At 46.7% G+C, this 26,984-nt stretch overlaps 1 protein-coding gene across 3 annotated transcripts in view; it reads right to left on the bottom strand.

The window, feature by feature from the left end:
- DAG1 (dystroglycan 1) overlaps positions 1-26,984 on the bottom strand; it is a 151,923-nt gene that overhangs the window by 75,764 nt on the left and 49,175 nt on the right. The window contains exons 1-2 of one of the 3 annotated variants that reach the window (XM_029049957.2): positions 23,238-23,338; positions 17,161-17,280 (exon numbers count right to left, since the gene is read on the bottom strand). The gene's annotated coding sequence lies outside the window, so the exon portion shown is untranslated. Of the gene's footprint in view, positions 1-17,160; positions 17,281-23,091; positions 23,186-23,237; positions 23,339-26,984 lie in introns of those variants that run through there. The other 2 variants (XM_029049956.2, XM_029049959.2) reach the window with 2 other exon arrangements.

Genomic DNA, 26,984 nt, shown 5'->3' on the forward strand with positions numbered 1-26,984 from the left:
AAGACTGTGAGCCCCACGTGGGACAACCTGATTCCCCTATGTCTACCCCAGCGCTTAGAACAGTGCTCGGCACATAGAAAGCGCTTAACAAATACCAACATTATTATTATTATTATTATACTGAGGTATTAGGTGCTGAAATGGCAGTGGGCATGGGGAAGATAGGGTGGGGAGATGAGAGAGTCATCAGTGAAGGCCTCCTAGAGGAGATGGGTTTTCAGAACAGCTTTGAAGATGGAGAGAATAGCAAAAGTTCTGAGTTTGAGAGACAGGAGCGGGGAGGAGGTACAGTGAGTAGGTTGGCTTTGGAGGAGAGAAACAGATGAGCTGAGGGTAGAGAGAGAGAAGTGAGGAAAAATTGAGGGAAAGACAGCTGACTGAGTGCCTCAAAGTCAATTCCGCTATTATTGTTCATTCATTCATTGAATCGTATTTATTGAGCACTTGCTGAGTGCAGAGCACTGTACTAACCACTTAGGAGGATACAATATAGCAGAATTAGTGGATACGTTCCCCGCTGCATTCGTTCATTCAATCGTACTTACTGAGCACTTACCGTGTGCAGAGCACTGTACTAAGCACTTGAAAGTACAATTCAGCAATAAAGAGAGACTATCCCTGCCCACAACGGGCTTACAGTCTAGAAGGGGGGGAGAGAGACACCAAAACAAGTAAACAGGCATCAGTAGCATCAATATAAATAGAATTATAGATACATACACATCAAAACAAGTAAACAGGCATTAATATAAATACACAGAGTTAAAGATATGTAGTAATAATAATAATGGTATTTGTTAAGCACTTACTATGTGCCAAGCACTGTTCTAAACTCTGGGATACATAGAAGGTAATCTGGTTGTCCCACGTGGGGCTCACAGTCTTAATCCCCATTTTATAGATGAGGTAACTGAGGCACAGAGAAGTTAAGTGGCTTGCCCAAGGTCATACAGCAGACAAGTGGCAGATCCGGGATTAGAACCCACGCCCTCTGACTTCCAAGCCCGGGTTCCTTCCACTAAACCACGCGCCCGGGCTCCTTCCACTAAACCACGCTGCTTCCAAGCACATATGCACAGAAGCATATACGTATATATGAACATATATACACAAGTGCTGTGGGGCAGGGAGGGGAGTTAGAGCAAAGGGAGCAAGTCAGGGTGAAGGGGAGGAGAGGGGGAGCTGAGGAAAACGGGGGCTTAGTCTGGGTAGGCCTCTTGGAGGAGGTGAGCCTTCAGTAAGGTTTTGAAGGGATGAAGTGTGATTATTAACCAAAGAATAAGTAGGACACTATTGGGTTAACTTTCTAAGCAAGAAAATGTAATGCTCATGTTGTAGCAATGCTAGGCATCACGGTTTCTGGAAATCTTCTTTTGAATGGTATTTAAGCGCTTACTACGTGCCAGGCACTGTGCTACGTGCTAAGGTAGATACACATGGCCACAGTCCATGTCCCACATGGGGCTCACAGTCTTAATCCCCATTTTTACAGATGAGGTAATGGAGGCACAGAGCAGTGAAGTGATCTACCCAAAGTCACACAGTAGACAAATGGCAGAGCCGGGATTAGAACCCAAGCCCTTCTGATTCCGAGCCCTGTGCTCTACCCACTAGGCCGTGCTGCTTCTCTAAATCTTGTCTCTAGTATGAGCAGCAGCAACTGCATGTATTTGATGCTGTTTACTGGGTAGAGCCGTGGAAGTCTACCCTGCACATCTCTTGTGGGTAAGGACCATGTCTACCAACTCTGTTATACTGTACTCTCCCAAGTGCTTAGTATAGGGCTCTGCACACAGTAGGTGCTCAATAAATATGACTGATTGACTTCTCTGGCCCTCATCGTCCCAAGGCATGCTTCTTCCGGTAAGCAGGGAGGGGTCTTGGGGTAGGACCACTTGCATATAGAGAGCCTGAAGGCGACTGTGTCAAGCTTTCATAATCCAACACCAGAGATAGAATACTGTCTCGATTCGGCCAATGCGACCTAGGGATTATCAGTGGCTGTGCAACTCCAGCAATGTGAATTTTCAGAGGTCACTTGGAAGTCAAGGACAGTGTGGCCGGGGGGGGGGGGGGGGAAATAAATACCCAGCCTTCTTCTTGGAAGTTAGGTGGGTACTTCTTCGACCAGAGCTTAAAATGTACCACCAGCGGGAGGCCCCCTCTGGCTCCCTCACTTCTACGTGGGTAAGAAAATGAGCCCTAATCTGTAGCGCCTGGGACCTCACAGGATCTGCAGCACTACCGATTCCACAGCTCACCAATGCAATTTTAATTGAGTAGTGCAGGGCTGTGTGGTAAATCTGCAATGCCTCGGAGATTCAGGCCACCATCCTCTCCCTTATTTCCTATACAGCTCAGACTTCGCCCTAGAGGGAAAAAAACACTTTGTGCAAATACGGTGGCAAAAAATCTAGGAGCTGGGAGGGAACTTTAAGCTGAATATAAGCCTGTAATGTTGGGCCATTATTTACAAGGCCAACCTGATACCGTGTTGAATGAAAAAGAATGCAATATTGCAAGAACCGGGAAGTCAGCATTCTGCTATACGCAGCATTGGTCAGACACTTGTAGGGTCCAGTTTTGATCATCACATTTTTTAAAAGGTATACTGAATGAAGGATGTAGGAAAAGGTTAAGGAGAGGGAGAAACGATTAAAGGAATGGAAAGTATGTCCTCCGGGTGAAAGTTAAAAGAAGTAAGAGTTGTTTTTCCTAGATGAGAGAAAGGTAGAGGGGGCCGTGATAACTGCCTTCGATTATATGAAAAGTTTTTACGAATAGGGTGCCAGCCAGCTCTTCATATCCTCAGAAGAATGAACTGGAAGAAATGGGCTTAATTACAGCAGAAAGGAGTTCAGTTGGACACAAGGAAAACCTTGCCAATCAGGGTGCTAAGGCACTGGCATTGTCTACCAAAGGAGGCTGTGGAATCTCCTCTAGTATGAGCAGCAGCAACTGCATGCATTTGATGCTGCTTACTGGGTAGAACCGTGGAAGTCTACACTGTAAACCTCTTGTGGGTACGGACCATGTCTACCAACTCTGTTATACTGTACTTTCCCAAGTGCTTAGTACAGGGCTCTGCACACAGTAGGCGCTCAATAAATATGACTGATTGAATCCATCCCCGTGGGACTGTGGAATCCATCCCCGGTGATCTTTTCAAAAAAGAACAGCCAGCCATCTCGCCACATTTTGACATTCCGCCTACCCAGACCAGGTGAACTCGATCTTCCTTCCGGCATTTTGAGGATATATAATTCACTGGAAGTTGAGCTAACAGAGGGAGAAGCCAACAGGAAACTGGAAATCGGGGAAGGAAGGGCGGAGTTATTCTGCACAGAGGGTGGAGGGAACACAGGAAAGAGGATGAGCCTGTCCCAACTGGGCAGGTCTCAGATCTCCTTTCTGGCAGAGCAGTCCCTGAAGTTTTTCACTCAAGTTCTAATCCACTTCGCCATCATGGAAGAGTTGAGCTAACATCACCTATACTCACTTTTGACAGAAACCATGAAAACATTAGGGTGGGATAAGTAAACAGCCAGTGCCTGTGGCTTGCACCGACACAGGGGACTAATCGATCAACCAGTGGTCTTTGGTGAGTGCTTACTGTGTACTAAGCATTTGGGAGAGTGCAATACAACAGATTTGGTAGACACATTCCCCGCTCACGAGTTTAAGGTCTAGAGTGGCAGACATTAATATAAATAATTTACAGATATGTACATAAGTGCTGGGGGACTGAGAGTGGGGTGAATATGAGATGTCCAAAGGATCCAGGTCCATACTTTAGTAATAACTTCCACCTCCTTTGAGGGAAGCCTAATAAGACATTTGGCAGGACATCCGGTTAGAATGTCCCTTCTTTAATCTTAACTCCACCTTAAATTCTGGTCCAGCATTCTTTTTCTTTTTTTTTTTAAAAAAAAGGTGCATAGGCTTGACCCATTTGTCTTTAAAAGTAGGGCCCATATTTTAATCACTCAAGTATTTACTGAATTCAGTACAAAAATTCAATGAGCTTGCCTTCCTTTTCTTCTCCCTATCCACACTTGGTGTGCAACCCCTCCACCCAAATTTTTTTTTTTAACTTAAAACATGCTATAACTTGGGCCTCTTTGAGGATTAGTTTGACAAACTCCACAGTCAAATTCATTTTGTTTGAGAGAACTGTGCTTGGATAGCTAAATAGGAGAGAGAAAACTCAAGGGCTCTAATCCCAGCCCTGTCTCTAACTTGCTGGGTGACTAGCGAGTCACTTATCTTACGCGTACATTGTCTCACGTTCCTCTCTGCTATAAAATGAAGATTCTGGAATGGCATGTTTTTCAGTGCTTAGGCATTATGAAGATAGAGAGTGATTTGGGAGTTGGAGAACAGGGTTTTAAACTTCCACCGAACCATTAATTTGACAGGAGATACTCAAGAGAGATGTGTTTTGGGGCAGGTAAGTCGGGTGATTTCCTCTAATGCAGTTATTCTTTATTTTGTCATTGCCAGAGCATCCAATAAAAACCTAGTTAAATTAAAATATCCTAAAATGCCCAAACAATTTTACCACATTCCCAATGCTTTCTCTGCTATTTCCCCATTGTCCCTTTCAGGGTCCCATTCCCATCTTCTGATCGTCCCCTAAACTCTGCATTCCTACTTTCCCATTAAACATTGGTATCGAGCAAGTTTTAACAGCAGTTCATAATTCTTGGATATAAAAGTGTCCTACAGTGTTGCTTCATGAGTCAAAAACCCCATCTTTTCATCACCCAACCCTCTGGCTCATACTGTTCAAAAGGCCTTGGTCATTTGGCAGTCTGAGAGTAGATGTTCCAAGATTTCTTTTTCCTCACACAACTTTTTCTTGAGAAAGACTGGCCGGTACTGCCTCGAACCCTCACATTTACTTTCACCCTTAGTGTTCCGTGCATGGCTTGACCCCATCTTCAAATCAAACACTGAAGGCATGTCCTCCATCTTCCTGCTTCCCACCCAGGTTTCATTTATAAAAATTAAGAACTGTTTCTCTGATTTCCCCTTCGGTACCTGCTTCCTATGGACTTGATATCACCGTTCCTTTACCATTTCCAATAAGGGCTGCCTAGACTTCAGCTAATCACCTTGGTACTCGAGCCACAAAGACTATTACTACTTTCAAGCCTTAGTCTTCAGGTGAAAACCTTGAATTGAGCATCTTGGGAGAAAACACCCCAGAAAGAAGGAAACAGAGAGGCCCCCCCAATACTATCTCTGGCTTGCTATCCACTTGGATCCATCAATATCCAGCTCCAGGTTTTCCTACTGGCCAGCGACTTCCGTGGGATTTTAACAGCTGCTTGGTGGAAACATTTCAAAAATACTTGTGCAGTTAGACTGACGTTGAGTGTTTTCCAAAATAACTGCTTTTCAAAAACTCACCAAAAGAGTCAGATACCTATATGCACCCTTATAAAACAACTTCCTTTGACAGTGGAAAAGTACCCCAAAAATATGGTAACATGGGTTAAGAACAAAGATTACTCACCTGTAAATTGTTCCCTGACAGAATTAACACACCGGATCAGAAGGATAATCCAGGGTACAACCCCGGTTTTTCCATTGTTATTTTAATTAGGTAGGTATTCCCAACAACCCAAGATTCTGGCCAGAGCAGGAAGGTGGGGCTACATGTCAGGATGGGGCTGGGGGAGGGGAGGTGGGGAAGAGAAGAGTTGCAGCAACAATTGTTGGTAGAATTAAAGTTCGAACAAAAAAATGCTAGAGCACTGGGTGGGGAAAGGGAGAAAGCAGCACCCAGTGGGAGGAGGTGAGAGGGGACAAGAAAGCCACTGGGAACAGGGGAGGAAACTAACTGAATTGCACCGTTGGACGAAGCATCAAGGCACGGCATACATGTGCTGAGGTGTATCCGTAAATAATATAGAATATATCCCCTGACTGCACATTATTAAAAGATGGTAGTAATCTGAAATATGCCCATAATGTCAGGTACAGATATGTACAGGAGAGAGGGAAAGAGTCGGTTTTGAATATGACCTATAACATTGATTTCCCAACTCGACCAATACAGTCACTCAACTCACCACCTGTAACCAGATCATTCAATACCGCTCCAGGACCATATTTTTAACCACTTCAGCAGCATTATTTCCTTGCTGCCCCGATTAAGTGGGAAAGGAGTCATAGCCAAATTTAGAATGTTCTCAGCATCAACTTTCTCATCTGGTAGCTGTTTACATGTACACTACTCTGGCCAGATCGCTGATGTAGTCGTGAAGTGGGACCACACTAAGAACAGGTCATTTGGAGCACAAATATTGAACCGGTGGCCCAGCAAAACCATCTTTCTTTTCTCCCTTAGGCCATCACCCAAACGCTAACCAAATGGATACAGGTAAGTTGTTGGGTTCCCTGCCCTCCCGAGAGTAGTCCCATTCTAGGTGACTCCCTTGAATGCAGGTCAGGACCAAGAGGCCAACTAGGATCAACAACAGATCCCAGGAATCTAGACCAGAAAACCCTCTGGCCTAGTCTCAGGAGACCCTCCTCTCCTGAGGACTTCAAGAAGGCAAGTTGTTGGTTCAGACTGCCGATCCACAGATTTGAGGGTCTCCAGTTCCATCTGGAATTTCTGGAACAGAGACCCGAACCCTGGGAGAGGTGCAGCGAGGAGACAGACCAAAATCCTCTTGAATCCAACCGGATCCAAGCACAGGGGAATTGCTTGGCGCTGGATCTTTCTTGGGAATGTTGGAACCAAACCACATTTGGCTCACTGCAACACGCTCCACACTGATACTCACTTATCAGACATTCTGTGTAAATACAACCTCACTTTCAGTAGCATCTTTTAGAGAACACGTTCCCCAGTTTCCATTATGAAAAACTTCCTGCCAAGAGGTCAAAAGAATATTCAGTTGTGCCCATACCAATCTGGAGCAGGCAACAGTGCCAGTTATGTCGCTGCCTCAAACACATCTGAGCTCTCCAAATTGCTCTTGCTAACCAACGCTTTTTGCACCCACTAGATATCCGGGACTCTTTTTGATTTTATGCCTAAGCTTCTTTTCTTGTCCTGTAGGCTAATGTTCCTTTATATTTGCAATATCTTCAGGCTCAAAATCATTCTAGCTAGCAGAACCCTGCAAAGATGCTGTGGGGAACCAAGTCTTTCCAGCAGTAGAGGAGTGTGTCCTCTTAGCCTGCCATTCTGTCCTTCCCAGCACACTCCTCCGTCTTTATGTCCCACCCTCCTTGGTGGTTGAAATGCTCTTTCCCCAACTTGGCTTTGCTCAATTCTGAGCCGTTAGGTCCATAAGCCTCCTTTCTATTCCCCTCCCCATCAATTCCTGCTGCCAACGCAGCTGCAGTTGAGAGGGTGTGACATAGGATCAAGGACTCGTATAACCAACTGGACTCGCAGATCTCTGCTTCCCATTCTTTACTACCCCCATGCTTGCCCCTTCCCTGCAGGAAGATCTTCTGTTTCTAAGGCCTACTGCACAGCCACAGTAGCTCTCTCTCCAGACCACAATCTGAGAAACACTTCACGATGCACAGAGCAAACTGTCGGCCATTAGTGGCTCACTCAGACATGGGCCCAAATGGCAGCTCCCAGCGGAAACTGCTATCCCAGTTGTTCACATTGAGGAACAACAGAGAACTGCACCTTGAAATTCTTGCAACTTTCTAGAAACGCGTTACATTCTGATGAGACGTAATTTGGGAATAGCCACAGATAGCTCGGAAAGTGAAAATTTTAAAGTCTCAAGCCCCAAATGAAACAAATTGAAAAAAAAAATGTAAGCATAATTTCTCAGAAAACCTTTTTCGTTTTACCCATCCGGCTCACTGCTGTAAAGAGGCAGCATTTATGCTGAATGAAAACTCAGAGAGGAATTTCAAAGCATCTCCATTGTTCTTTAATCCCCTAGATCACCATAACGAATAGACTGGCAACCTGTGCTGGGGAGCTGGCGGGGCGGGCACAAAGGGAGCCAGGCAGGGCAAAGACATAAATCCAGTTTGGCTACCTTCAACCAAAATGGCTTTGGAATAACCCACAGCTCAACCTTCAGCTGTGGGTCTCCCACCTGGTCTGCCTAGGCAGTCTCTCTGACCAACCCTGGAGGTCGGAGCAGATGCACCATCTTTTCATTTGAAGGGTAGTGGGGAAAAAGGGGATGGGACCCACAGGATGGGCTTTGGGAGTGGCAGGATGACTTCCCAAAGCGAACAGGTTAGAAGACGCAATTTGGGGGTCTGTTCAAACCCTCTTGGAAACATAGCTCTTTCCAGCCCCACCTAGAAACCCTCTGGGCTTAGCGAGGCTACGAGTCCCGCCCCAAAACCCATAGGGTGGAAACAATGTCTCAGGTTCCACAGCTGGAGACCCATGGAAGCAATAGCCTCCATGGCCTCTATGGGGTTGGCACCGATGCCTTGGAGAATCACCATATTTTCTCTTTCTTTCTTTGTTTTTCTTTTCTTCTCTCTTTCTTTCCCTCTCTCCCTTCCTCTCTCCCCCTTTCCTAGCCTGGCATAGCCACCAAAAGATTCTCGGTTAGATTACGACCACGAGTATGTTAATTCCTCATCCAAATAAAGAAAAAGGTGGTTTGTGGTTAGTGATTTAGTGATTTGTGGAAAGTTGACTCCTATTAAAATGAATTTACAGTTGACCTCCTGATATGATGCTTCGCTGCTCTCAATCAGTGGTACTTGCTGAGCACTTACTGTGTGCAGAGCACTGTACTAAGCACTTGGGGGAGTACAACAGAATTAACAGACACATTCCCTGCCCACAAAGAGCTTACAGTCTAGAGGTGGTCCATCTCCTGCATCAAGCCAACTTCTGATCAAATAGCAACTGAAGACAAGTTTCCTCATCACTCCAAAGGACAAAAAAAAACAAAACCCTCAAAGCCTTCACTAACAAAAATTCTGAAGATTTCAGCTGATCAAGATTTTAGTACAGTGCTCTGCACATAGTAAGTGCTCAATAAATACAACTGAATGAATGAAGAAAGAAAACATGCTAGTGTGACTTTTTCAGAACACAATTTGTGGTATCAAAAAAGATGTTACTGCTTTCATGACATCACAAACACATTCTGTGAAATATGGGATGACTACAGAAGCTACAATGATATTTTGTGTTTGTAAGCTTGACTAGGCTCCCAAAACAGTAAATAAAACCTTCTCAAAAGCAACCAATTTGTACACTTGAACCAGAAACTCATGTTTCCCGGCATAGCAGTTTTCCAAGTAGCCTCTTAAAGTTCAAAAGTCCAATAGACCAAGATTGGTGATTCCAGGAATGATATTAAATTTGCAATAATGTGCCCAATACTAAATAAGTTGATCCTACTAATTGGAAAAAAGCTAATTTAACTACCTGCTCTAAATGATTCTGCCTATAGCTCAGTTAGAGAAAGCTCAATTACACATCTCATGAGGATACATAATTTATTTCCTGACATTAGGAAGGTAACAGGCACCATAAAGTTGAAATGCCTTTTTTAAAAATGTCTTTTACTCAGAAATGTCGGTATTAGCCTTTATGTCACCAAAATGATAAGCAACTGAAGAAAATATGTATTTATATAGTACTTCATAAAGTGCTTTATATTTTCACTCAACAGTTGCTACCCAACAGCCCTGTAGGACAGGCCAGGGGTTCCTCTACTTTAGAGACAAGAAAAATGATGCATAGAAAGATCATGAGCATGCTACAACTAGGAGCTAGAGCCAGGGAAGCACCAGAAAATCTAAAGATAAAGGAGTTCACCACCAGACATTCTAAATGCTGGGTCTTGATGGTTAAATTTGCACACGTGTGTGTATATGTGGGCACACACTTAAGAATATATAGTCTCTGCCCTTCTGCATAACTGAGTTTTAACTTGGGGTGACCCGACATCCTAAATGATCAACTGTGATGTGTGTGCAGTGTGTGTATGAAGAGGAGAAGGAGGCTAAGAAAGAACACAGAGGACGGCGGCCGCAGTCACCTCACTAATTCTGGGACAACAGGTAAGCACTTAAATAATGGAGAAATAGCATGGCCTAGTGGAAAGAGCATGGGTCTGGGAGTCGGAGGACCTTCACACGGTCATTCAGTCGAATTTATTGAGCGCTTACTGTGTGCAGAGCACTGTACTAAGCATTTGGGAGGGTACACTATAACAATAATCTGACACATCCCCTGCCTACAACGAGTTTACAGTTCTAATCCCACTTCTGCTACACGTGTGCTGTGTGACCTTGGACAAGCATACATAAATATGCTGTGGTTCCCTTATCTGCAAAATGGGGACTTCAACCTGTTCTCTCACCTACCTAGACTATAAGCCCCTTGTGGCATCTGATTATCTTGTATCTACCCCAGCACTTAGAATAGAGTTTAGCACATAGTAAGCGCTTAAGAAATTCCTTTTTTAAAAAAAAATAAATAAATGAAGAGCCCCAAGCCCTCTCCTTCCCACTGCCAATGCCTGTTCTCACCTGCCACACTCCCATCCCTTCTCTATCCCCCTGGTGCCCGTACTGGATGCCCTTATCCACTCCCTCCTGTCTCCCACCCTCATCCTTTTTCCCTCCCCCTCCCCCCCATCATCCCTGGCTTTTTTTGCTGTTCTACCCCTCCCCACTACTGCCTTCTCTTCCTCCCTCTTCTGCTCCACATTATCTCTCACCCACCCCACATATTCAGCCACTCACCAAATCCTTCAGTTCTACCTTCGCAACACTGCTGGAATTCCCCCCTTCCCCACATCCAAACATATCCCATCTTGACTACCGAGAAGCAGTGTGACCTAGTGGATAAAGCATGGCCCTGGGGGGTCAGAAGGACCTGGGTTCTACTCCCCGCTCTGCTATCTGTCTGCTGTGTGACCTTGGGCAAGTCACTTCACCCCCTAGCCTGTAAGCTCATTGTGGGCAGGGAATGTGTCTGTTTATTGTTGTACTGTACTCTCCCAAGTGCTTAGTAGAGTGTTCTGCACACAGTAAGCGCTAAATAGGACTCAATGAATGAATTCTCTCTGCCTCCATTCCTCAACTGTAAAATGGGGAGCAAGGCTGTGAGCCCCATGTGGGACAGGGACTGTCCAACCTGATTAGCTTGTATCTACACCAGCGTTTAGAAAAGTGCCCGGCTCATAGTAAGCACTTAAATACCACAGTTATTATTATTATTATTACTGCAGCAGCCTTCTCGCTGACCTCCCTGCCTCCTGCCTCTCCCCTCTCCAGTCCATATTTCAATCTGCTGCTCGGATCATTTTTCTTAAAAACTGTTCAGTTCCTGTTTCCCCACTCCTCAAAAACCTTCAATGATTGCCAAACCATCTCTGCATCGAAACAGAAATTCCTCATCATCAGCTTTAAAGCACTCAATCAGCTCTCCCCCTCTTAACTCACCTTGCTGATATCCTTCTAAAACCTAACCCACACACTTTACTCCTCTAATGCCAACACACTCACTGTACCTCGAGTTCACCTGGCTCGGTGCCTTTGTCCATGTTCTCCCTCTGGCCCGGAACTCCCTTCCACTTCATAATCCAACAGACCACCACTCTCCCCACCTTCAAAACCCTACTAAAATCACATCTCCGAGAGGTCTGCCGACTAAATCCTTATTTCCCCCTACCCACCCTCCCTCCTGCATCGCCTACGCACTTGGCTCTGTACATCTTAAGCAGTTGATAGTCACTCCACCCTCAGCTCCACATCACTTAGGTACATATGCTTATATTCTCCCATTTCCCCTACCTGTAATTGATTTTAATGCCTGTCTCCCTCTTTAGATTGTAAGCGCCTTGTGGGCAGGGATCATGTCTGGGACTCTACTGTACTGTACGCCCCCAAGCACTTAGTACACTGCCCAGCACACAGTAAGTGCTCCATAAATACCATTGATTGATGTCTCCAATCCCTTCCATCCCTTGGTCCTTCTCCGGCTCCACTGCCATCCCTTCTGCTCACTACCCCTGAAGGCCTTGCCTCATTTTTTTTTCCCCCTCCCACCTAAAATGACCAGGGTGTTGGGTTGCCTTATTTTAAGTGGCTCAACAAAGAAACTGCTAAAATCTACCTTGAGTCAATTCAGAATACTTTCTCCTTCGGCACAGCATAACCACATGACTGGTATTCAAGTCACCAGGGAAACTTTATCTCAGGTCTTGTTTCAAAATTAAAGGACTTGGCAGAATGTTCTAAGAGAGTTTCGTGTGTTTTTTCTTTAAAAGACTGATTATCTTATATCACTAGATGCCAGAATTTCTTAAGCTGAAACCATTATTTATGCAGAAATACTTAGCATTCTAGAGGAGGAGGGAAAAAGAAGGGGGGGTCATTATATTAACTGTAAAGGATGGAACAATCTGTTTTCATTCTAGAACATAAAGCAAGAAGACAGAGGTTCCTGAAGAGTGGCAGCTACACAAATGTCTGCCCATGAAATTCACTAGTTAAAAATGAAGAGTTACTTATTATAGTGGGATTTTTCCATGACACAAGGACATATCACAAACAATGCAATATATTTTCCTTGCTTCTTCATGCTTTGGTCCTTGTATTCTCTCTGGTCACTAGACTGAGACTTTCTCATTTAAGAATCATCTAAAGGCCTTATGTAAATTCACTTGCGAGAGAATGCTAGGGGTACGAAAAGCTAAGAACGGCCCTTTTTTGAATGAAGGTGTATGTTAAGGTATGATGAGCATGTTAAGTTAGGCTGGGCACGGACAGAGTCCTTGAATACACGGCATAGTTAGTAAAAAGCACCTTGGGCAACTGAGGCGGGTATGTATTCAGAGAGGTATGAGCCATTACCAAACTGCACGGTCCTCCTTCCAAAAATCGGAATTCCTGGGCGTAAGATCCTAGGGGCCTCATAAGCCCATGTGGTAGCGCTGAGGCAGATGTACTCAGGGAGCCGAGCAAATACTTCAACTTTTCCAAGAACCCAGCAGACTGAAGGATTACGTGGAATGGACAGAGCAGCCAATCATTCAGAACTAACCTCCAAGGCCAGGGCCCGTTTCAGACATCTGGCCATCCCGACATGGCCAAAAGAGGCCACCTCCCACGTTCCACATGATACCATCCATCACATCACGCTGCCCACCACACAACGCAACATGAAGTGTTACGCATCTTGCAGAACAGCATTTCTCCGTCACTGACCCCTAGGACAGCTCAGCTCCGAGGCCCCGACTAACGGGGCCCTCCTGCCCCGCCGCTACCTTTGGGAAGGGGCCCGGCGGCAGCCATCTTTGAAAAGAGGCAGGAGGCTGTCCTCACTGTGCAGCTCCCGCAGGCGGTGGCTTATTTTCTTACAGGCTGAAGCCGTCCCCGGTTAAGCCCCTATAGTTTTCGCTATTGACATGTTGAAAAATCTTGTCGGGGCATTTCACATCTTTTAGTGGCTCTGAAATTGATCAAATTCAAAATACATAAAGAAAGCGAGAACAAAAAGCCCAAAACAAATGCAGAAATTGATTCAATTCATCTGGTGATAATATACAATTGCTTTAGAAGTTAGATCGCTGCGATTCTGTGGTTTCAACTGAAGTATCCCCCTCCCCATATCAGGATCTATATTATGAGTATTTACTACAACTCTCTATAGAACACTGTACTAGATGCATAAGCAAAAGTAGCAAGAGATGTGATCTCTGCTTACAATCAAATAGAAGAGACAATATGCACAAAATTGACACGTATTCCAAGCTAACTGTGGGCAGAGAACGTTTCTACCAACTCTGTCATATTGTACTCTCCCGAGTGCTTAGTACAGTGCTCTGCATGCAGTAAGCGCTCAATAAATACCATTGATTGACTGATCACTGCAAATGGAAGCATCTACATATAGAGAGGAGGGAACGAATGCATCAGATAGAAAGTCATACAGGAGTTGGTGTGCCTGGTTAGGAAGTTTGCTTGAGAACAAAAGTGTAAATTGGAGTGTAGCAGACCGTGGCCAGCAGAAAAAAAGGAAACCAGTTGGAGAATCCTGAAGCTGATGGCTACGTTTTGTTTTATTCACATTGCACCTCCTCCTCCTCCTCACAAGTCCACCCCTCCCATCCATCCCCTCCTCATACACCTGCCAACCCACAATGAAATACTCACAAAAGCCAGTCTTCTGTCTGGTGGAGCCGGCAGCAGTTAACATTAACTGCTGCTGTCTTTGCAGGTAACAAAAGGAAACATCTCTAATATAACCTCAAATCCTAGGGAGCTGAGTAAAACCCCAAGATCACCTGCTGCTTCTTTTTTAGTTCCCCTTAAGAGCCCCCATTGTCTGCCAGAATGGCCCACCCGGACCCTCACCCCCATAGTGCTTCTAAGTATCCCTTGGTTTGACAATCTCCCTTCTACACTATCTAGTCTCAGGCTTCAAAGAGCAGTAGTAGTGATTCTCCTATTCAAGCAACCCACACACTCTGGAAAGGGGACCAAGTTTCTCAGACCCCAAGGGAAACTGCCCTTTCCTCTTTGGAAGCCAGTTCCCAGGCTTTCTCCCCTAGTCACAAAGACCCATTCAGCTGGAGGAGAGAAGGGTTAAACCTGCAGCCTCCCTTATACACCCACCCAGGAGAGTGAAGGTGGTCATTTTCCTGCACCTAAAATTATGGGCACTTTAAATTGCACTTACCACTGGAAAAAATCCCATCTCCCAAACAGGTAGATATGGTGGTTTCGATATTTGTGATGACCTTTAATGCCACAATTCTGAAGTATGTTTTTTTTTTCCAAATCAGTAAAAGCAGCCTCTGATGCACAAACCCACCATAAACAATGGAGAAAGTGCCCCATTACTGTACATTTGCGCCTTGAGGGAATTCTACATTTAGATCTTCAAAATGGGATTCTTTTTATAATGGCCTCCCCACAAATTTCTCCAGTCAGGCAATTCAACCTTCTCACTGGTGCTCCAAGTCTAAAAATATAAGTGGCAGTTCTTCAGTCATGCCTTACATAGAGGCATCTAGTCTGAAAGGACATTTTTCTGGTTTTCGTCTCTGTCTAGTAGACTGTCACCCTTCTTCTGTTGCCCTGTTAGCTATAATTCAACAGGGCAAAAAACCAAGCTGCCCGATGCCCAGAGGAAAAAAAAAAAATTTACGTAAGAATGACTCAATTGTATATGCCTTAGGCTCACTGACAACCTGAAATGACCCAAATGATTGCTTGATAGCTCAAGAGCAAAGGAGATTACCCACCCCAAGAAAGATTATGTGTATGTAAAAAGTATCCCACAGTAGTTGACACTCCTTTCTCCTCAACAAAATCTGAACCCCAATTTTCTAGATCCAGATTTTATGAGTTTATAAATCCAACAAGAAAACCTACCTCAATTTCAACCTGGACTATTTTTTTCCTTTTCACAAATAGCTAGAGAAAAAAGCATAAACCCCAGAATGGCAATGTAATCAATTAAAATAAAACGGAACAACAGAAGCTACAAAATGCTGTCTTACTTGGCTACGTTGTATTTTCAAAAAATCAGATGATTTCCATAGACGGGTAAGGGCTCACCATTCCTACATTTGGTAGGAAATCTACCCTGCCCACAATTCAACCAAAATGCAGGAAAAAGCCAGCCCCTTCTGCAGAAACGGAATCTGTAGCAACAGCTTTCTCTAGCTCAAAATCGAGCCCAGTCTTATTACAGAGATTGTTTTTCACAAACATTTATACACCAATTACCAGATTGGCTCAAAAAATGTCTGTGTACCTCTTGCTTACAGTTTTCATGTATATAACAAATTCCAAAACCACAGGAAACTAAGGGCAAATTCTAATAAAAGGGGCCAAGTACAATCACAAAAGCATATCAAAAACCCAGCAAGCTAGGCACTGGCTGATTATTTCTCTGAATAATATGCAGCCTTCCAAATGCTTCAACTTACTATGGGCTTTTTCCCAATTGGCACACTACCCTATATTTAGCATAGAATAGTGCAATGACTAGCATCAGTAAGAATGAATCAGTGGTTTCAGAAGCCTAGAATGGCTGGAGACACTAAGCTGTGTGTCTATACACTGAAATAAAGATTATTAATCTACGGACCCCTGTAAAGAAAAGGCACAAAGCCACAAAGTATATGCCAATAAAGCTTTTAAAACCAATACAGCAAGAGAGAGAACTAAAAAAGAATACTCTAACGGTACAACTTACACCCTGCAAAAAAGGGTTACCGAAAGGAAAGCTGGGGAAGGGACAGTTCCCCTCTCCACCCCCAACCGCTACACCACCAAATCAGGGAAAGAAAAAAAAATGAGGACAGAGACTAGAGAAAACCGGGTAGTGCTGAGGCACCAGGCTGAATGCTATATGTTTTCCAAACAACTCAAAGAATGCCACTTATTCTACTGCCCACTCAGAAGCACAAGTGAGTCAAACTATCCCAGCAAAACTTACCATTCGCAAAGGTTACTATTGAGAAATCTAAAGGCTTTTTTTGTTGTTGTTGTTTTTATACAAAAGGCTTTAACAAATTCAAGACAGGAATCAGGGTGAAAAGTTCCAGAGATGCAAAAGTAATTCAAACTATGTGTGCCATAAGCTTTCCCCCAGATACCAGGATTCCTTACACTGTTGGGCCACAGAAGGGCAATTCTGAGGCAAGAACTTTTAATGGTTTTGTCTCTGTCCCATTCAAAAGGAAAGCCCCAGCCAAAACCAGCCAAGCAAACAAACCTAAATTTGAATTTAGCAAAGCTAAAAAAAAGGCTCAGTAAGTCTCAGTGTTGCCCATGACTTTTAAAATGGATTATCTTGTCACTTAAATCTCACACACAGGAATCTAGAGTATTTAAGAACTAAGTTATAAATCTAGTTAGAGCCCAATAGGTGGGGGAGGGGGAAGGGAGAATGAATAGGCCTTCACAAACTCAAGGTTTATGTTCTTGTGCTAATTCACGTCCCCAACCTATGGGCGACACGGACCTTGAAAGGGTTGTTTCTGTCCTCTAAGGTTGATGTTGATTTTACATCTCAAGCACATCAGAATGAAAACTAGATCTGTCCAACGAAGGATTGTGACGTAGGGGCAGGAGTGCTCATGGGAATCTTGGGGGTGGGGAGGTGGTGTTGAAAAGGTTTCAGAATCAACTGCCAATCTGAAACCAATGGAAGCTATCACCTACCTGTAAATCCAAGAGCGTAGTTAAGTGTGGAAAATGGAGATGTCTGTACAATCAGCAAAGTCCGATGTCCCTTGGGGAGTCCTCCCTAGTTCAAGTGGAGGACCCAAGAGCCAGGAGATGCTGCCAAGAAAAGAAAAATATTTAAGACTTAAGTAAGAAGAATTAGGAAGAGAGTGAAGGTAAAGAAACATTAGCTACGGAGCATACAGGGAGAGAAAGGTTTGGTAAGGCAACGGGAAGGGCCTTAGGAAAAAAAAAAATGTCCAAGCCAATGTTCGAAAATATGGATTAATGGCTCTTGAGTCTAAACATCAGGACCTAACAATTTCATAACTTACGCTTCACTTTTTATACAGCTCTTCCTTGCTCTAGTGACTCATAGTCAAGACTTTCTTTACCTTCACAGCAACTCTAGGTTACCACTCCTCCTGATTAGGAGGAAGAGGAAAGCTTAAAGAGCTTTCAAGGTCCATTCAAGCTGGCCATTAACAAACATCAAGCTTACAATTCGGAAGTGGTGGATTTAGAAACTTCAATGTCAATAGCATTTATTGAATGTCTATGGCGGAACACTGTTCTAAGCACTTGGGGAAGCTTACAATAGAAGCAAACAATGTGGTCCCCACCCTCAAAGAGTTTATAATACAATAAAGGAAATTAGTGGACACAAATCACCAAATACACAACAGGTAAAAAAGACAAGAGACACAATGATTAAAAAATAAAAACGAGCACAAAATAAAACGATATGTACAGGAGTGCTAAGGTGGCTGATGGTGTAAAATCCTCAGACGATAAACCCCACGTGGGACAGGGACTGAATCCGGCCCGATTAACTTGTATCTACCCCAGTGCTTAGAACAGGGTTTGACACAGGGCAGTTAAATACCGTAAAAAAAAAAAAAGAGGGAGAGAAAGAATTCGGGAAGGTGGAAAATTAGTCTGAAGAGGTGGCTTTTTAGGGGGACTCTGAAGGGACTTTGAAGGACAGAAGAGACTCAGCTTGGTTGAACTGAGAGGAGGAGAGGAAACACTGCATGCAAGGGGGTCTGAGAAAGGAGAGTGGCAAACAAGGCTTTTCTGGAGCAGTGAAACGTGCGTGCTGGGGGTACGGTGGAGGAAGAGAGCAGGTAGATGGGGGGGGGGGGGCGCGGATAGTGGATAGACTCTCTTGAAACTGATGGAGGGTCTGAAGTTTTTGTGAAAAGTAATATAAGTAGACATCTGAGGTTTCTGAGGAGGGGAATCACAGCTCCAACTGGCAGTTGAAATAATACATGCAGTTGTATGCAGAAGAGACTTTGGGGAGAGGCCTGAGCTGGAAAGACCAATAAAGGAGGCTGTTGGAGCAATCCAACTGGTGATGGAGGCTTGAACCAGGGTGGTGGTGAAGAGTTGTGAGGAAAGGGCAGATCTATGACATCTTGGAAGACGAACCTGCAATACTTCGAGATCTCATTCAATGCGGTTGGTAGACGACACCAAGGTTGTGAGTTTGAGACGGGGATGGCGGTGGTATTGCGAACTGTGAGTGGAAAGTCAGTTAGACGGGGAGGTTCAAGAGGGGAGATGGAGAGTTCAGCTTTGAGTTTAAAGTACAGGCAAGCCATCCAGATGGATGCGTCCACAACTCTGGCATTATCCGATTCCTCCCTCTTCTTCAACCCCTAATCCCAGTCTATCATCAAATCCTGTCGGTTCTTCTTTCCCCACAGCTCCAGGGCCCGGCCCTTCCTCTCCATCCACACGGCCATCACGCTGTCCAAGCATTTGCCCTGGCTCAGCCTGATTACCTCCTCATTCTCCTCACGGCCTCCCTCCCTCGGGTCGCTCCCTACTCCAGTTCATACCTCACTTTGCCGCCTGGATCACTTTTCTAAAACATCGTTTGGCCCAGATCTCCCCACTCCTCAAAAAGCTCCGGTTACAGATTCTCCTCCAAACAAACCATTGGCTCTAAGACACTCAATCAACTCTCTTCCCCGCACTCAAGTCATTTTCTCCTACCCTCCCAGCTCATACTCTTTGCAAGCTAATATTCTAACTATAGCTTGTTCTCCTCTCTTCTGCAAACTACACCCCTTGGCCACACCCTTCCCTCTTCCCAGATCTCCTTCCCCCTTTAAATCCAGAAAGCCACAACTCTTGCCATCTTCAAAGCCCTTCTGAAGTCACATCTCCTAAAAAAGGTCTTCTCCAATTAATAACCTCTACTCTCCCCAGGTTATATCCCAACTGCCAACTCAGCGGTTCAACTGCCTCCTGAACACCTGAGAGCTCACAACCTCCCTCCTGAACACCTGAGAGCTCACAACCTCCTGTATCGCTTATGCACATATCTGATAGCCCCTCTTAAATGATAAATCATGCACATATTCCTGTTTTCTCTTTCCTCCCACCTGTAAATTTTTTCAGTATCAGTTCCCCCTGCAATGTAGGCTCTTTGAGGAAAGGAACCACATCTATTAACTCTCTTGTAGTCTTCCAAGTGCTTAGTACAGCACTCTGCACACAGTAGGTGTTTAATAAATACTACCGATTTTGACTGTGACCTCCTGGAGGCTGCAGATGAGATTTTAAACAGTGAAAGGACAGAGCTGGAGATGAAGATTTAGGAGGGTTTTTTTTTAAATGGTATTTGCTAAGCACTTACTGTGTACCAGGCACTGTACCAAGCGCTGGTGTAGCTACAAGCTAATGGAGATGGACACGGCCCATGTCTCACGTGGGGCTTACAGTCTCAATGCCTATTTTTCAGATGAAGTAACTGAGGCACGGAGAAGCGAAGTGACTCGCCCAAGGTCGGAGCCAGGATTAGAACCCGGGGCCTTCTGACTCCCAGCTCGTGCTCCATCCACTGGGCCATGCTGCTTCTCACGTGGAACTGCCTGTAGAGTAATGGTAGCTGAAACAGTTACACTCCCTGAAAGTCAATGTTGAGCAAGAAGAATAAAGGACTGAGAGCTGAGTCTTGGAGTACGGTGAGATGAGAAAGAGGGACAGCAAAAGAAACTGAGAAAGAGGCAGGAATAGAAACAAAAGAAACTGTTCTCTGTAAAACCAAAGAAGAGGAAATGATCAGCAGTGTCAAAAGGCAGCCAAGGTCAGTCAAGGAGGATTAGGATGAAGAAGAGTCTTAGATTTTACCAGAAGGTCTTTGGTGAGCCAGGCTTCAACAGAATGAAGAGGGTGTCAGATTGCAGGGGCGTCAACGGTGGCGGGGAGAGAGAATGGAGACAGCAGGGATATACAGCCTGTTGGAGGGGTTTAGGCAAGAAGTGGAGAAGGGACAGGCTAACTGTGGGGTTGATCGAAGACTTTTTCCCAAGGGGGGAGACTGAGACATGTTTGAAGGCAGAGGGGAAGGCAACTGAAGAGGGTGAGAGGTTGAAGAGGGTGATGATGAGAGGGGAAGAGAAAGGAAATAAATATTCTTAGGGAGGGGAAAGGGAAGGGACTCTCAGGCGCAGGAAGACTTTAAGGTCACATGAGAGATCGCCTCTTGGGAGACAGTTGGGACGGAAAAGAAAAATGCAAACATGGGAGCAGGAGAACAAAGAAAAGGTGAAGGGGGCCCTTGAGGAATCTTTGTGTCTGACGGCTGCTAACTTGCCAGCAAAATAGTTTGCCCAGTCTTGGGAATTAGGGAGGGAGGAGGTGGAGGCATGGGGGGCTTTGGAAAGGAGTTGATGGTCTGGAACAGTAGGCGGGGGCTGTGGGCAGGGGGACTCACGAGGGAGGAATAGTAGCATTGTTATACCGATGAAAGGGCAGCTACAGCATCAGGGTAAATTTGTAGTGGCAGAGGTCAACGTGGTTTTTGGACTTCAGCCAAGATCATTAAACTGCAGGAGTGCAAGAGTTCTCTCAAACTGCAATGTTCTACATCACCCCTCACGCCCCGCCCCCCCCAGCACCCCCAGTGTACTGTAGGCCCACCCCTTGAAAATATCAACGCAAAAACACTTCCCAAGCAAATGCTCAAATTCACATCAGATGGTTGTCGTGAATACACTGCTCTATTTTGCCACCCCAACTTCTGTGCACAGCTCTACACGTTCTCTTCACCTGGAACACCCTCCCACTTATCACTCAACAAACCACCTCCCTTCCATCAAGATCTCGCAGGCTGACTTCTTTTGGAAAATTTATCCCAGGTTGCTTTAGACTCACTAACGCTTGAGCGGAGGAAGGGACACGGGGTGAATGAGTCCATCTTTCCCGTGCTTTCACACAATAGTATTTTTAAATCCCTTTTCGAAAGTGTGCAGAGCCCATTTGTATTTTATACAGCACTCAGCACACTGTGGGTACTTAAATATTGAACAATGATAAAATTATAACGGCATATTAAGTCAGGCCTCCAAACAACCAGAAATGCATCCAATTGGCTCTCGACACCTCTGTCCCATAAATAACCTCTCATCTTTGAAAAAAGCTTCCAGCACTTTGCCAAGAATAACTGCTGCTCACTTTTTCAGAGAAATAACAGGGAGTAGTTAAAAGATAGCAGCAGGCCAGATCCTGACAAATTCACTACTGGTTTAAGACCTTGCCCACCTCTCAACGATCGAAAAGGCTTTGCTGATTTCTCCATCTGGGGCGAATTTCAGAAAGGAAAAATGGCAGTGCTGAAAGTGCCCCGTTGAATTCGTCCTCAATTAAAACCCCCTTCTGCCCGTGGACTGGCAAATTGGGGGGGGGGGGGGGGGCGCCGGGTTGTTTGGGGGTTTCTCCAAAGAACACCTTGGTCGATACCGAGTTACTTTAAGGTTAAAGGCCCACCGGGTTCCGGGAAGGCGGGGGTGTAGTGCGTCCCCTGGGGCAAGGCATAACTTTGGAGTACCCTGGCTCAAAAATAGCTCATGAGAAATGGACGGTCGCTGGTCCTCCAAAGAGGCTTGCCATTTAGCAGGGGGGTGTGGGGAAGAGGAAAAGCAAAGGGGCGGGGTGGGGAGGCAGCGAAAGCGCCCTTGGTGTTTCTGAAGGTTCATCGGGCCGAACACCTCCGATCGGCTCCTGCACGTTACCTCGCGTTAGGTTACATTTCGCCACCTCGGCGACGTCTGCAAATAGCACACGGTCGCGAACTATGTCTTTCGATTTCGGCTCACTCATCCATCCGGCTGCCAACTTACGGCAGCACCTCAGAGCCCCCTAAAAGGCAGGAGGAATTTACGCCTAAGGGACTCAGGGGAAGGAGGCATCTGAAATCCCGCCCGTCCCGGGGGATCCTCTGCCTTCCTTCCCACCCGGGGCTGGGGGACAGGGGGGACGGGGACGGAGGGGGCCGGGCCCAAGACGGCCGGAGAGGCCACGGCATTCCCCCGAGGGCGAGGGGCTGCGGGAGGCGAGGCGGCCCCCCTTCCCGGGGCGAGCCTCGGCCCGCGGCCTGCGCCGCCTCCACCTCCGTGCCAGCCCCGGGGCCGGCAACAAAAGGGCCTCTCAGCCACGTCGCCCCCCACCCCCGGCCCCCACCCGTACCCGAGGCCCGGGCCCCGCCCGGATCCGGGGAAAGCGGGGAGGAGGAGGAGGAGGAAGGAGACGGCGGCGCCACCGCCGTTTGGGAAAAGCTGCTCCACCCGGGAAACCCAGCCCAGCGCAAGGACACCGGTACCCGCCGCTGCCCCCGGAGGCTCCGACAACCGGGCCGGGGCCAGCCCCCACCCCCCGCCAACCTCGTCAAAAAAGAGAGAACCCCACCGCGGGCAAGGGGGAGGGGGGACGGAGGCGAGCGGTCGGAGCAGCAGGTGTTACGGGGGGCGAAGGGGTGGGCCCGCCGGGGCGGGAGGGGGGAGGAGAAAGGAAAAGCAGCGGGAGAAGGATGGGAAAGGCTCGGGCCGGGGGATGCCGTCTGGAAGGTAAGAGGGGGGGAGGAGGGGGGATCGGGCTGGGCCCGCGGCCCGGGGAGTCGTCGATGACGGGACTCACCCCGAGGACCGGCAGGCAGCGGCAGGTGTCCACCCTCGCCGCTCCCCGGGGACTGGGCGCGATGCCCCGCCGCCGCCGCCGCCGCCGCGCGCAGCCGAGCCGGAGGAGCGCGAGAGCCGCGCCGCAGCCTCCGCGCGAGCACGTACCGGGGCGGGAGAGAGGGCGGGGCGGTCCGGGCCGGGCCGGCGGGAGCCTAGCAACCCCGCCTGACGGGCGAGCGCCGCGGCCAATCCCCGGAGCGGCAGCCGCGGCGGCGCCGGCCCGCTCTCTCGGCGAAGCCTGGCGTTTCTGCCTGCGTCGCCGGCGGCAACGGTGCCGAGCCTTCTGCCGTTCGGCCCCGCCCACCGGGCGCCGAGGCCTCTCTCATTGGGCCCCACCCCGCCTCCCCGCCCGAGGCCCCGCCCCCGCCTCGGCCCCCTCTCCGCACATGGGTGCTGGACACACCCCTTCTGCCACATGCCCCCGGACCTTCGTCCGTTCGATCGGATTTAGTGAGCGCTTCCTAGGTGCGGGGCACTGGACCAAGCGCTCGGAATGCACATTTGGGCAACAGATAGAGTGACGGGCTCACCGTCTAATCGGGGGAGGCAGACGGCAGAGCGAAACGGAACGAAACGAAAACAAATCATCACGATAAATAGAATCGAGGGGATGCACACCTCACCCCCCGCCCATTCCTACACCTACCGCTTGCTCACATCCTTCCCTCACTTAACCCTAGAGTCTCTCCTTGGGATAAAAACTCAATCCCAACTTCAAACCTGCCGACCTGCCGGCCCTGAAAGCTCCCATTCGTCAGTCCCATTTCCGATCCCGGAGCCCAACGGCCCCGTCCCGGCCCCTCCCCGTTAGCAAACAAGGCCCACCGAGGGCCCTCTGCTGCGTCTCTGCCGGACTAAATAAAACAGATGTCTTTTAGCGACAATAAAAAAAGGGCAAGCGTCCCCTTCGTTCTACCACGTCGGAACGACACACACATTTCTATACTTCAGTCGCCAAAAGGGGAAGCGTTTGTACCAATTGATAAAACAAACGTTTTGGGGTGGGTGGAAAGGGGAGAGGAAGGATGAGAACAATAGGGATGGAGAGGTTTCTGCAAACGTTTCGATAGGCCGATCCTGCTCTCGGCCTGCCAGGGGTGCATTTGTTTCACGGGAAATCTGCCTGCATGGGAACCTGCCGGAGCATACGTAGTATCTGGAAATGCTTCTACATCTTTGTTAAAACACACACACACACACACACAAAACGTTTGGCAGTCGAGAGACTGTCCAGGCATCCGCCTCTAATGCCACTTTTCTCTCAACGGTTTCTGCAGCGAAATCCATCTATCTCTATCTTTCGGGTACTGTGCCGGGATACACGAAACTGAAAACGCTAACCAAGCTGTGGTTTTACCAAAGCCTTGCAGCAGACCTCTCCCCGCCTCCATGGGAACGGGATGCCTCTCTACATGCAGCCCCAAAATAGCACTGACCTGTTTTGCTTCCATGGCACACTACACAACTCCAATCTCATTTTTGGTACATTTTCTCGGCCTCCCTTTTCCTCCTCTCCTCTCGCCTGCTCTATCCCCTACCCACCCCCCTCCTCCCTAGTCTGAAGAGTTGTATCCATTATTGTTTGGCAGGTGTATTTTGACCACTGAATATTTTTATGAGTCGTTATCCCTGATCTATCCGTTCCCTAGCATTTCTCTAAACTTAACTATTTCTGGTTCCTCGCTACATCTTCTAATTGACTGTAAATTTAATTAAACTGCTTTTAACTCTATTTACTCATCATTAATTTGAATCATTCAGCCAGAGTCTAGGCCCCATCTAAACCCTCTGGAACGGTGCACTTCAGACACTGGAAATGTTTTGCTTTGTTTTTCCAATTCCCATTCACTCATAGCCTGTGAGCAATTTTTGACCCATCTTTCTAGGCAACTGTTATTCCAGTAAGCGTTTATTCAAGTAGTCATTCACTCGTCACTAACGTTCATTATTAACATTTATGGAGCACTCACTGTGGGCAAAAGCACTGTATTGGGCATTTGGGAATATACCGAGAAGACATAAGTTGAAGCCAGTCTCTGTCCACAAAAAGTTTACAATCTCGAGAAAAGGCAAACACAAAAAAACCTACCATTTTGAATGCAAAACAGCCAGATTCCACACTAAATATCTTGCCAAAACTCCAAAATAGCCTTTCTCTGTATTCTCTACATTCACTCATTTTGTAAATTTGTCCAAAATAATCACATTTGTCTGACGTGGCTTTTCAGAAATTCCCCAGTGGTTTTCTGCTAATAGTAGAATCATTTATTCTACACATTTTCTCTTCTGTCATTTGCTCCTATAGATTGCCAAATACTGATGTCAGGTTTGCTGGACTGTAATACTTAGGATCATTTTTTTTCCCCAGTTTCTTAGTGTCTCACCCGCCCCCCCCACCTCCATAGTCTAAATTCCTTGTAAGTGGCTCAATCAGTCCACTGACCCTTTTATGTGATTGTAGCCTGATGGCTGCTGCCTGAACCTGCCCATTTGTATCTCTTTGTCTTTTTCAGCTATCGCATTACATTACCTTTCTTTGGAATAGCTATCTAGCAAGATCTGTATCCTCCCCACAATTCAGAGCATCTCTGGGTTTTGCTTCTTAAATAAGGTCTTATAATTGAGCTCAAAATGCTGGCCATTTTAGTCACGGACTGTGCCCTGTCTTTCAGTATTTAATGATCACACTCCTCTCTGATTTTTTTTTTCTCCCCATGACTTGTTTAGAGTACTAGTCCCTCTAGCCCTTTCCACAGCAATTGCTCCCTTCTTATCTACCCCAGCCCTCTGATTCCTATATTGTTCCCTCCCCTCTTCTGGTTCCAGGGAAGATTTTTCTTTACCCTTAGATCTTTGAATAGCCCTTGGCTAAGCCATGCTGGATTGGTCTTGCTTTTTGCATTCTTTATCTTTGTCAGAGAGATTTTAGTGATAGTGACTCTCAGAAATGAGGTCACTCTTTCCCAGTGGGCAGCTCCCAAAAGGAGACACAGCAGCTTCCCTGAGACAGAATCACAGGTTTGTCTTTTGAGTCTTGCCGGTAGAAAGCAGTCCCTTTGGCACCTTTGGGAAGAAGCCACTTCTGGGAAAGAACATGCTAAAGATTTTGGCCCCTGCGGGAGGTGGGGGGGGGGAGCTGGGGGAGAAAGACACCCCTAAATCTTCCTTGCTTCTTTTTGCTTCATTCCAGAGCAGGGGAGCTTTAAACATGACGATGCGGTGGACCAAAGATGCTGACTGCAGGCCAGGTGTGCTGGGCCTCTGAAGGTCAGGGGGTCAAACCTCCGGCTGTCCTTTCTCTGAAGCTATCCTTTCTTGATTGTCCCTAAGGCTGTGAGGGAAGATTGAGTTAAGTCAGAACCTGATCATAATTTTAAGGGCAGCTCAATGTGACCAACCCCCCGCCCCCCGCCGAAAAAACTTTAATATCAATCCCCAAAGGGAGTGGGTATTGAATTCCTCTCACACTATGCCAGTTGAGGACAAGTTTTCTAGCCTCTAATCTCTGCACCCATGAAAACCAAGAGGATCCTGCTTAAAGTATTGCAGCTAAATATTACAACTGCATTTCAGAACATAGGCTCCATCTTACTGATCCCAGGCACCATGGAGGCAGCGTGGCCCAGCACGTGTCTGGGAGACAGTTCTCCTCCTACCTCGGCCACTGGCCTGCTGTGTGACTTGGGGTAAATCAGTTATCATCTCTGTGCCTCAGTTTCCTAATTTGCAGAAGGGAGATAATACTTGCCCCTTCTTACCTAGTAGGTTTGTTGTGAGAATAAAATGAGATAAGCAGCATGGCCTAATGGAAAGAGCCTGGGCCTGAGAGTCAGAAGACAGGGGTTCTAATCC

Source organism: Ornithorhynchus anatinus, chromosome X1, assembly GCF_004115215.2.
Source record: "Ornithorhynchus anatinus isolate Pmale09 chromosome X1, mOrnAna1.pri.v4, whole genome shotgun sequence".
Taxonomy (NCBI): domain Eukaryota; kingdom Metazoa; phylum Chordata; class Mammalia; order Monotremata; family Ornithorhynchidae; genus Ornithorhynchus; species Ornithorhynchus anatinus.